A 12,856-nucleotide genomic window follows, 5' to 3' on the forward strand; every position below is an offset into this window, starting at 1 on the left:
TAGGCCATTTGGCCTGTTGAGCTGCTTCACCATTTATTAAAATCGTGGCTGATCTATCCATCATCTCAGCTCTTCTTACTTGCATTATCCCGACTACCCTTGATTCCCTGATGGGTGGGGGCAGGAGCAGGATGCTCTCTGGAGGGGTCAGAATGGACTTGATGGGCTGAGTGGCCTGCTTCCACACTGTAGGACATCTATGATTTACCGCAGTTGTGTTTGCCTCAGATCACAGCTCCCAGAATCTCCCACCTTCTGCAAATCAAAAGACAAGCTCCCCCCCCCGCCCTCTTGTATGTATGTTATCTAAACATACGCTTAATCATTTCTAGTGAATACAGCCCACACCTCCCGCTGCTGCCTGTAACCTTTACAATGCTGATGTAACAATGCCATTCCTGCAGTACTGAAAACCGTAAGGCTTCTAACAATACCAGTTACTCATTCACCGCTCCTGATGGACAGCATTGGAAACAAAACATCAAAGGCTGACAGAAATGAGCAGTTTAACTCAAAAATCCACCTCGCCCTTCACTGGGCACCCCAATCAGCACACTGTCCTTACTGCTGGTCAGCCTTAAAGCACTTCACCCCCACAGTGCAATGAATTCCCACATTCCACCAAAATCCTAGAAGTACTCATGTACTCAGTTGCTGTCTCACCAATTAAATATTTCATTGTAACTTCTTCTGCTTCCAGTAAAGGCAAAACATCTTTGAAAGCTGCTCTGAAAGTCCACTCTTCACAACAACACTTCTGTTTTCACGCAAGATGATTAAAGTCATACAGCACAGAAACACAGCCTTCGGTCCAACTCATCCTTGCTGACCAGATATCCGAAACTCATCTAATCCCATTTGCCAGCATTTGGCCTGTATCCCTCTAAATCCTTCTTATTCACATACAACGTTTAAAAGGCATCTGGATGGGTAATTGTAGCAGCCTCCCCACTTCCTCTGGCAGCTCATCCCAAACATGCACTACTCCCTGTGTGAAAAAGTTGCCCCTCAGGTCCGTTTTAGATCTTTCCCCTTTCACGTGAAACCTATGCCCTCTAGGTTTGGAGTCACCTACCATGGGGAAAAGAGTTTGGTTGTCCAATCTATCCATACCCCTTATAAACTTCTTTAAGGCCACCCATCAGCCTCCAATGCTCCAGGGAAATTATCCCTGGCATATTCAGCATCTTCCTATCGCTCAAACCCTCCAATTCTGCCTACATCTTTGTAAAGCTTTTCTGAATCCTTTTAAGTTTCACAACATTCTTCCAGAGGGCGGCAACTGGAATTGCACACAGTTTTGTAAAAGTGGCCTAACATGACCTCCCAACCCCTGTACTCAATGCTCTGACCAATAAAGGAAAGTGTACCAAATGCCTTCTTCACTATCCTGTCTCCCTGCAATTCCACTTTCAAGGAATTATGAACCTGCAAGGACACTTTGTTTAGCAACACTCCCCTTTAACTATGTAGGTCGTGCCCTGATTTGCCTTACAAAATGAAACACCTCACATTTATCTAAATTAAACTCATTCTGCCACTCCTTGGCCCATCAGCCCATCGATCAATTCTAATTTATATTGAACTTCGTTTCCTCTCTCATCCCCTAAAAGCTGAGAATCTCCATCCCACACACACTTCCTCCATTCTGACTTTGCTGAACCTAATTCCTGCTGTAACTCATCCTGAAGGGTGTGGTTCATCCTGATTAACAGACTCTCACTCGGGGAAGGTGGAGATCAAATTGAAACAGACAGAATTCTGACTGGCCTGGACAGAGTTCAGGGGAAGATGTTCCTATTGGTAGGAGAGTCTAGGACCTGAGGGCACAGCATCCGAGTAAAAGGAATATCTTTTAGAACAAAGATAAGGTGAAACATTTTCAGCCGGTGAGTGTTGAATATGTGGAATTCATTGCGACAGAAGGCTGTGGAGGCCAGGTCACGGAGTAGATTTCAGATGGAGATAGATGGTTCTTGAGTATCAAGGGGATCGAGGGTTACAGAGAGAAAGTGGGAGAATGGGATTGAGAAACTGATCAGCCAGAACCTAATAGTGGAGCAGCCCTGATGGGCTGAGAGGCCTAATTTCTGCTCCTGTGTTTTATGGTCTCTTGCTGTCCTGGACTAGGAGTGTGCAAATTGGGAGCAGGAATAGGCCATTTAGCCTGTCGGGTTTGCACCAGCATTGAACAGATCATAAGTAGATATGATCTAAAGGGTATAAACAAGGACTGCAGATGCTGGAAACCAGAGTCTAGATTAGAGTGGTGCTGGAAAAGCACAGCAGGTCAGGCAGCTCCTCGGATGCTGCCTGACCTGCCATGAATATACCTACATTCAGGTTAATAGGCTGGAATTTTTTCCACTGGAGCAGAGGAGGATTATAAAATCGTGAGGGGTATAGATGAGGTGAATGGCCAAAATCCTTTCTCTAGGCTGGGAGTTCAAGACTACGGAGCAAATTTTGAAAGAAAGAGAGGAGAAAGATTATAAAAGGACATGACGGTCTCCATTTATTCCGCCCCCAAGAGAGTGGTTTGTGTGTGGAATGAATTTCCAGACAAAGGGGTGGATGCAGATACAGTTAGAACATCTAAAAGACATTTGGATTAGTACATGAATGATGAAGTTGATTTTAAATAAATGTGAAGCACTGGATTTTGGAAAAGCAAATCAGAGCAGGACATATACACTTTATGCTAAGGTCCTGGGGCATGTTGCTGAACAAAGAGACCTTGGAGTGCAGGTTCATAGTTCCTTGAAGGTATGCTTTCCTTTATCGGTTACAGCACTGAGTAAAGGAGTTGGGAGGTAGGTGAACCTCTAAGGGGAGCCTTTTCACACAGTAGTGCATATATGAAATGACCAGCCAGAGGAAGTGGTGGAGACTGGTATAATTACAGAATTTAAAAAGGCATTTAGATTGGTCTATAATAGAAGGGATATGGGCCCGGGGCTGGCAAATAGACTACATTAGAATAACTGGTAGGCATGGACAAATTGAACCAAAGGGTCTGTTTCTGTGCTGTACATCTCTATGATTCCAATATAAAAGATTCAGAGGGATATAGGTTTAACACAGGCAGGTGGGTCCAGTTTAGTTTGAGAACATAGTCAGCGTGGATTAGTTGGACTGAAGGGTCTGTTTCTGTAACTGATTTGTACTGGTCTTGCCTCCCCCATAACCATCACTTCTTTGTTGTTCGAAAATCAGATGAACTCAGCCTTGGATATATTCAGTTACTCCCAAACTGCAGGAAGGCGTCCCCACTTCTCAACTCAATTCCTCTTGCTAATATCCCACTTGCCTTGCTCACTACTTCCTGCACTTGTCTGACAACTTGCACTGACTGGATTAGAAGGACGCAGAGACTCCTTTGTACATCCACACATCATTTCTGATGCAAGGCTCGAGCCTGAAATGTCAATTCTCCTGTATTTTCCATTGAAAAGAGACCTGGACTAACTTTCCCAGAGTCTCTCCCCTCCCTGGATTCACTTCGTTTCCCTTCAGTTCCTGAATGGAAAAGGGGTTGAGAAAAGAGCGTGCTGTACTCACAGATGTTGGAGAGAGGAAGGAAGTTGCAGTCTGGGGTGAAGCTCAATCTTCATTCAGAGAGAGAGGAGCAGCAGCAGCAGCAGCAAGTTCAGAAGTTCATGGTCCTACTTCCGCATCCAGACAATGGGTTTGCCGTGATTGGCAGGAGGACCAGTCGCCATCCGGTCCTCCAGAGCTTCTCATTGGTCCATCAAAACAAGATCACGGAGTGTTTCCGCCTTTTGCGTGAGTATGCGTAATGTTTTGCTGACACCGTGGAACATGCGCACTGGGTTGCTGACACCGAGTAGCATGCGCAGTACGGAGATGTTGGCATTACTGACAGATTTTCAAAGTTAAAATTCACACAATGCCAGGTTTTAGTCCAACAGGTTTATTTGGAATCACTAGTTTTCTAAGCGCTGCATCTTCATCGGTTGGTTGTGGAGCAGAATCATAACACACAGACTTTATAGCAACAGGATTGCAGTGTCATGGGATGTAATATTAAACAACTTCAGCTGACCTCTATCATCTTTTAGAATGACCATGTTAGTTTTGATTCCTACGTATGTAAATCCCAGAACTTTTCAAAAGTTACGTTCTCAAAATAGCTTTTAACAATAGGTGTCATCTCAATCAGATAATGCATTGAAGGTGTTAAGTTAAAGTCTGTCTGTGTCCCAATGTTAGGTCAGACGGATTCTATTTCTATCGTAGTATTACAGAATCTTACGTTTATGCGTTTTTGTGCAAAATAAAATGCGATTCTGCAAGTACAAATTCAACCCACAAACTTGTGTGTGTGTGTGTGTGTGTGCAGGAGAAACTGAGTGATCATGTGTGTGTGAGAGAGTATAATGGGGTATAAGTCTGTGAGAGGGTGTGTGTGTGTGTGTGTGTGAGAGTGAGAGAGAGAGAGAGAGAGAGAGAGAGAGTAGTGGCGTCACCTGTAGTGTGACATGAACCCACAGTCCTGGTTGAGGCCACCTCCATGGGTATTGAACTTGGCTATCAGTCTCTGCTCAGCCACTTTCCTTTTTTGCCTATCCTGAAGTCTACCTTGAAGGATGGTCACCCGAAGGTCCAAGGTTCAACTGGGAGGGAACACTCCTGGCTGGTGATTGTTGTGCAGTGTCCATTCATTTGTTGCTGTAGCCTCTGCTCGGTCTCACCATTATACCAAGACTCAGTGCATCGTTGCCTGCAACGTATGAGGTAAACAATGCTGGCTGAGTCACATGAGTACCTGCTGCACTCATGGTGGGTGGTGTCCCCATGTGTAATGGTGGTAAGCGTGTCAACACTCTGATACGTCTTTCATCATCTGCCGTGACAGAGTTGTATCGTGTTGTCCTGAAGGCTAGGTGGTTTTCTGCGAACAATTATCTGTTTAAAGTTTGGTGGTTGTTTGAAGGCGAGAAGTGGAGGCATGGGGAAGGTCTTGGCGAGGTGCTCATCCTCATCAATAATGTGTTGCAGGCTGCGAAGAACGTGGCGTAGTGTTTCGGCTCCTGAGAAGTACTGGACAACAAAGGGTACCATTTTGGTTGCAGCTCACGTCTGTCTCCTAAAGGAAGTCATTACAGTTTCTTGCTGTGACACAATGGAACTGGCAGTTGATGAGTTGAGCATTGTACCCCGTTCTTATGAGAGCACGTTTGTGTAAAGTGTCTGTCACGTTCCTCCTCACCTGAACAGATCCTGTGTATGTGAAGGGCTTGTCCAGAGGGAATGGCTGTTTTAATATGTTTCACTAGAGAAGTGTAGCACTGTCAGGTTATCCGTGGGTTTGCGGTATAGAGAAGTGCTGAGATATCCATCCTTGATAGAGCTGCATGTGTTCAAAAATGAGACAGATACTAAATAGTGTGACGAGTGTGATGGTGGGATGAAACTTGTTAATACCACAGTATTGTTGTTTCAGTGACTCCTCACCATGGGTCCAGAGGAAGAAATGTCATTCATATATCTAGTGTATAGTGTTGGTTGGAGGTCCTGTGCAGAAAAGAAGCCTTGTTCGAACCTGTGCATGAAAGCGTTGGCATACTGGAGTGCAAATTTGGTCCCCATGGCTGTTCCATGTGTCTGGATGAAGAACTGGTTGTTAAAGGTGAAAATGTTGTGGTTGAGAATGAAGCGGATGAGTTGTAGGACAGTGCTCAGAGATTGGCAGTTGTTGGTAACAGCCTCAGTACTCAATACCGTGATGCCATGATCGTGAGGAATGCTGGTGTAGAATACAGACATGTTCACGGATTCAACTCGTCTGTGGATGCTGAGCTTCTGGAAGGATTGCATCAGAAGTCTTGATGAATGCTGTCAGTTCACGGTTGTGCTCTTTGGTCAGATCTTCTGGTAGTTGCCTGTCGTGTTCCTGTTCAGTTGTTTGTACACTTCCTTGCAGAACTGAAAATGTGTTGCTGGAAAAGCGCAGCAGGTCAGGCAGCATCCAAAGAGCAGGGGAATCGACATTTCTGGCATGAGCCCTTCTTCAGGAATGAGGAAAGTGTGTCCAGCAGGTTAAGATAAAAGGTAGGGAGGAGGGACTTGGGGGAGGGGCATTGGAAATGCGATAGGTGGAAGGAGGTCAAGGTGAGGGTGATAGGCCGGAGAGGGGATGGGGACGGAGATGTCAGGAAGAAGATTGCAGGTTAGGCAGGCGGTGCCGAGTTTGAGGGATTTGACTGAGACAAGGTGGGGGGAGGGGAATTGAGGAAACTGGAGAAATCTAGGTTCATCCCTTGTGGTTGGAGGGTTCCTAGGCGAAAGATGAGGTGCTCTTCCTCCAGCCGTCGTGTTGCTATGGTCTGACGATGGAGTCCCAGGACCTGCATGTCCTTGGTGGAGTGGGAGGAGGAGTTGAAGTGTTGAGCCACGGGTGGTCGGGTTGGTTAGCCCGGGTGTAGGTTGGTGGGGTGGTAGGTGAGGACCAGTGGGGTTCTGTCCTGGTGGTGATTGGAGGGGCGGGGATCAAGGGCGGAGGAGCAGGAAGTGGAGGAGATGCGGTGGAGAACATCATCGATCATGTCTGGGGGGAAATTGCGGTCTTTGAAGAAGGAGGCCATTTGGGTTTTACTGTATTGGAACTGGTCCTCCTGGGAGCAGATGCGGCGGAGACGAAGAAATTAGGAGTATGGGATGGCGTTTTAAAAAGACATGAGGGCACCTTTTTTATTTTAAGACAGAGAATAGTTCTCATGTGGTACCAATGTCCAGGGGAGGTGGTGGATGCAGGTACAGTTACAGTGTTTAAAAGACATTTGGATAAGTACATAGAGTCATAGAGATGTACAGCATGGAAACAGACCCTTCCGTCCAACCCGTGCCTGCTGACCAGATATCCCAACCCAATCTAGTCCCACCTGCCAGCACCCGGCCGATATCCCTCCAAACCCTTCCTATTCATATACCCATCCAAATGCCTCTTAAATGTTGCAATTGTAATAGGAAAGGTTCAGAGAGTCTGGGCCAAACACTGGCAGGTGGGACTAGTTTAGTTTCAGAACACAGTCAGCATGGACTAGTTGGACTTAATGGTCTGTTTCTGTGCTGTATGACTCTGTAACTGTTCTATACTGGTCTTAAAACCAGTTTCTTACCTTCCCCAATACCCATCCACTTCTTTGTTCTTCAAAGTCAAATGAACTCAGCGTTGAATACATTCAATGACGGACCTAACTGCAGGAAGACATCGCCACTTGTGAACCCAACTTCTCTTGCTAATATATCACTGGCCTTGCTGATTGCTTGCTGCTCCTGTCTGACAACAGACAGTGACTGGTGTAGAAGGACGCTGAGGCCCCTCTGTCCATCCACACATCATTCCTGATGAAGGGCTCGTGCCCAAAACATTGACTCTCCTCCTCCTCAGTTGCTGACTGACCTCCTGTGCTTTTCCAGCGCCACACTTTTCAACTCTGATCTCCATCATCTCACTTTCGCCACATCTCAACAAATCACCATTTAAACAATGCGCCTCTTCTCTGCGTTTTTTAATATCAAAAGCTTTAGATTGTGTCAATTCATTTGCCATGTGTTTGCAAATTGAGACACAGACCTGGATCAACTTTTCCAGAGTCTGTCCCCTCCCCCACGCCTCAATTCACTCTTTCCTTTCAGTTGCTGCATGTAAACAATTGAACCCCAGAATGAAACAAAAAATGGAAAAAGTGGTCATAAACAGACTGTTGTACTTACAAAAGTTAGACAGAGGAAGGAAGTTACAGTCTGGGGTAAAGTTCACAGAGGAAGGAGCAGCAGCAGCTTCAGAGCTCACGGTCCAATCTCCACATTTCGACAATGGCCGGCTCTGATTGGCAGGAGGACCAGTCTCTTTCCGGTCCTCCAAGGTTCTTCATTGGTGAATGGAAAGGAGCTGACGCACAGTTTCTGCGGGCACCAAGGAATATGCGCAGTGTTTTGCTGACACCGGCGGTCATGCGCAGTGCTTGCTGACACCGCGGAGCATGCTCAGTATGCAGGAAGTTGTTCCAAATTTTAAAGTTAAAAATCACAAAACACCTGGTTATAGTCCAACAGACTGATTTGGAAGCACTAGCTTTCAGAGCGCTGCTCCTTCACCGGGTGATTGTGGAGTGTAAGATCGTAAGACACAGAATTTATGATCTTATACTCCACACCCGCCTGATGAAGGAGCGGCGCTCCGAAAGCTAGTGCTTCCAAACAAGCCGATTGGACTGTAACTTGCTGTTGTGTGATTTTTAACCTCGTACACCCCAGTCCATCACGGGCACCTCCACATCATGACAAATTTTAAGTGTCCAACTGCGAATATGAGAGAAAAATACCAAAGCAATTTTTTGTCGAAATGTTTTTTTCCCTGCGCCTTGACATGTTATTCCTTTTGCATTTTGTCTGGCTGCTCAATGTTTCTGTCCTTTCCCCAGGGTAGAGGTATTCCAAAACTACAGGGTATAGGTTTAGGGTGAGGGGAAAAGATTTTAAAAGATTTAAAAGACTAAGAATATAACATACATCCCTTACAGTGCGAAGGTGAGGACTGCAGATGCTGGAGATTAGGGTCGAGACTGTGTGCTGGAAAAGCACAGCAGGTCAGGCAGCATCTGAGGAGCAGGATATTCGATGTTTTGGGCAAAACCCTTTCATCAGAAAATAGCCATGGGGAACTGGCTTAATCGAGTGGGTCTGGGTGGGATGCTGTTGGGAAGGTCGATGTGATGGCCTGCAGGGATGATATGCCTTAGCCATGCTTATATTGAAAAAGGATTGCCTTAAATCTGCTATGGGACGAGTGGGTTCCAGTTCGTGGGACACTGACACCAGTCCTGGGGAAGGTGAGATTTGTGCTGTCTCTCGCTTCACATTCTGCCCCTTGTCCATTTTCTCCCCACCCACTGCCCCCCTGCCCTTTCTCCCCTTTTCACACTGCACCCCGATTCTCTCCCCAACCCTCTGAACCCCGGTCATTCTCTACTCCCCAACCTCTGCCCCTCTCCATTTCTCTCCCTTCTCCACCACCACCAGTGCCCCCGCCGGTCCTTTCTCGTGCCTCAGCCCTCTTTGATCTAGTGGTCGAGCAGAGGCTGATAGCCAAGTTTAGAACACATGAGGATGGCCTCAGCCGAGACGCTGGGTACATGTCACACTACAGGAGACCCACCTACACAATACACTCTCACACACATAAGCACACTCTCTTACATACTCGCACGCTCGTGCAGACCCTCACTGATAGACCTGCTCTCTCTCAGACACACAGTAATACATCCCCACACTCAAACCCACGCACACACCATCTCACATGCTTATATTCCATCACACACACACATCATATCCAGCATGCACTCGCAAACTCACCCACTCTCTCTCATGCATGCACTCACATATAGAAGTCTTTGGGGTGAATCTGCGTTTGCAGGATTATATATTTGGAAGTAGAACCAGTCTCACTCAAGATAAGGATGCAGACAGACCCTACCCTCACAGCTTTCATGCATTGTCTGACCTGAGGTGTCACCACCTTTTATTGAACCTTAGGTTACCTGGAGAATGTGACTTTTAAAAAGTTCTGGGATTTACAGATTAATGAATCGAAATCTACAACCCGTTTTAAAAGATGAAAGACTCTACAGCAATCTAGGTTTCTTCAATATATCATTTATGTTGCATGACACTATAATCTTTTATTCTATATTCTGTGTCTTATGATCCTCCTCCTCCACAGAACCACAGATCCAAGGAGATCTGTCCCAACTTTCCAATCTACCTTCATTGTTGACACTCCTCAGGCACGGCACCATTCACGTCAACCTGTTCATACCCTGAGACCAACGAGCCACATGCCATGGGCGCAGCCAGCTCCAGAAGCAGCTGAGACTTGCTCAGCACGAAATACATTGTACATTGCTCCCAGAATTTCAAACAGCAACGAGTTTCAAGAACATCTGCTTCTCAATCTGTCTCCCTGTTCCCAGAACACTGCTGTTTGTCCCGTCCCCAGGGACCGGGCTCTCTCCACTAGCGGATAATTGATCCATTTTGTTTCTACTTGCAAGCTGTGCTGATGGAAGGCAGAGCCCATTCGCTCTTCTGCTCTCTCTCACTATCACATGGGGGAGGAGACGTCATTGACACGAATGCATCAAATGGCAACATTGAACTTGTTCCAAAGGTCTGTTATCGGAGAAATGGCAAGGTGATGTGCTATCGGGGCAGACAGAAATGGACACCGGAGAGTCTTCCCTCAGGTAAATTGATACGAGTGCCTTCTTGTGCAGCCTGTTTGGTGTTCAGAATTTGCCTTGACACAGCAATCCTGCAGAAAGTATTTTGTTACACGGGCGTCTGTTACTTTACCGCAGGAAATGGACAAAAACAGCAAGTCATGTGTTTCAACTTCACCAGTTCATTACCATCTGAGAGAAGAGGTTTCACTTGAGGTCAGAACAAACCGACAGAAGAGCACGAAACAACTCAGAGCTCCACAAGGGAGCCAGCGCAACTGTGTAAATCTGACCCGAACCACTCTGCACGAAAACGTCCTTTATAATGTCATTTTATCTTCCTTTTTCTCGGTCCCACATGACTTAGAAAACTTCGGTTCTCCGAGGAGAGCTGACCCAATTTTGCAAACTACCTTCATTGCTGACATTCCTCAAACACCGCACTGCTCACGTCAACCTGTTCAACACCATCTCCAACCATTTCACTTCCGTGTTTTCAGCCTCGTTCGTACACCAGACAGCCCAACCTCGTTTCATCGCTTTTTGAGAGCCCCAAGTGTCGCAGATGAAGAGAATCGGAGTGAAACCTTCACTCACTGAGAGTCCTCCCCACGGCCCTGAGCTGAGGGACTGCAGGCAGTCCAACAGGGAAGGGACGGTTAAAAATGAACCAGTTTTGCTCCCTCAGCCTCTCTGTCCCAGAGACAGGCAGTGGGACGCCATAAACACGTAGCACCATTCTCGCGTAGACACAAGCCGTTCAACCCATCGAATCCACGCCGATTGCCTGTCTCTCTCTCTCTCTCTCTGAGGTTATTCACAATCGGTGGGATCCGTCCTAATCGTGGGGGAACTGTGTCTGAGTCGTGATGCGGTTTTTGACATGCTTGTCATTCACGTCTGAACCAGGGTAGCGAATTACTGCAGGGAATGGACGAAACCGCAAGACATTTGTTTCAACTTGACCAGCTGATTGGCATCGCAGAGAACTGGTTTTGTGATCCAGTTCAGAATAAAAACCACCGAACAACAGAATGCCACTGAAGACCTCTAAAACCACGCTCCTTGCATGGAGTGGATTTGGCGAGTGCATCGATATGCTCCATGCCATTTGGGTATGCAGCTGGCAGAAGAGAGCACCGATCCAAAGGAAATCAGCTCGAGGTGACATCGAATAATAGCAGAGGATGGTTTCGATCCAACGACCTCTGGGTTATGGGCCCAGCACGCTCCCGCTGCGCCACTCTGCTGCCACGCTCTGACCTCTGTACACAGAGCACTTCAGCTTTTCATCTGGCACGCGGCTCGCACGTTCGAGACTGATGTCAAAGACCTCCGCTGCTGTCGTGTAATATGCTGTTTCGCAGACGTACGGAGGCTGTGCAAATAGAAACGTTTTTACTAAATTCCCACATTCTGTTGGTCGAACTGTGATTTCACGCTGAATCACAACATGTGTCGCAGCGCAGACGGAGGCCATGCGGCCCACCTTCGCTCTGCTGGTTCTATACTTCAGTCAACGTGTGTCTATTCGTTTCATTCTCTCGCATTCTCAGCGTAAATCTGCACATCTGAACGTGACCACCGAATTCCCTTTTGTGTTCATTGAATCTTCCTCTTTGTCAATGTCCGACAGGGACTTACTGACACTAACCACTCCCTGTACGAAAACGTTCTTCCTCCTGTCACTTTTACTTGTTTTCCTGGTGACCTTAAAATTCTGCCGAATCGTTGTGGACCTTTCAGGTGTGGGAACATTTTCACATTATTTCCTGTTTCTAGGTCCCTCATGACTTGGAAAACTTCGGTTCTCCGAGGAGAGCTGTCCCAGTTTTCCAATCTACCTTCATTGCTGACATTCCCGAAACACCGCACAGCTCACGTCAACCTGTTCGACACGACAAAAGAAGCTCTGCGGGTATCTGCTTGTTCCCCCCGAACAGGCAGTGGGTTGCAGATTCCCACCAGTCCCAATGTGAGTGAAATAGTTTTCCCACGCCACTGACTTGAACCTTAAAGAAGAAGCCGGGGAGCAAGCTCCCTTTCTTTTCGACGACATTTCTCATTTTGTAGTCGGCAGGGGTCACACCTGCGTGGGGAAACGGCAATGGGTTTCAAGTCCATCGCATTAACCACTCAGCCCACGAATACAGAACTACACTGACAGCTTCACTTCCCAGATCTGTCTGCCTGCGGAGCTGAGAAAGCGTGAATCATCGCAGAGTTTGTTTGAATCCATTCACTTCAGTGATTCGAAAGGGTTAAATATCTGCACACGGCGAGTCTAGGTGTTTCATCGCAAAAGATGAAATGAACTTTCAGTTAAAAACAAATCTAGAAATTTCAGGAGGAACGGAGAAGGTCAGGCAACATCTGTGGAAAGAGAATCAGACACAGCATTTCAGAATTCCGTTTTCTACGACAGGTGCTGTCAAACCTGCCGAGTTTCTCTTTTTTGTCTCGGGTTCTCAGCATCCGCAGTCGCTTACGTTAGACAATAATACAATTCAGAAACCCCATTGTGGAGAAGGTTTCCGCTCGGATAACATTTTGCTGACCCCATTAAAGTGCACACAGTCGCGAAGCCAAGGAAGAGGAAAAAAACTAAG

This window comes from Hemiscyllium ocellatum (assembly GCF_020745735.1).
Source record: "Hemiscyllium ocellatum isolate sHemOce1 chromosome 27 unlocalized genomic scaffold, sHemOce1.pat.X.cur. SUPER_27_unloc_26, whole genome shotgun sequence".
NCBI classification, from domain to species: Eukaryota; Metazoa; Chordata; class Chondrichthyes; order Orectolobiformes; family Hemiscylliidae; genus Hemiscyllium; species Hemiscyllium ocellatum.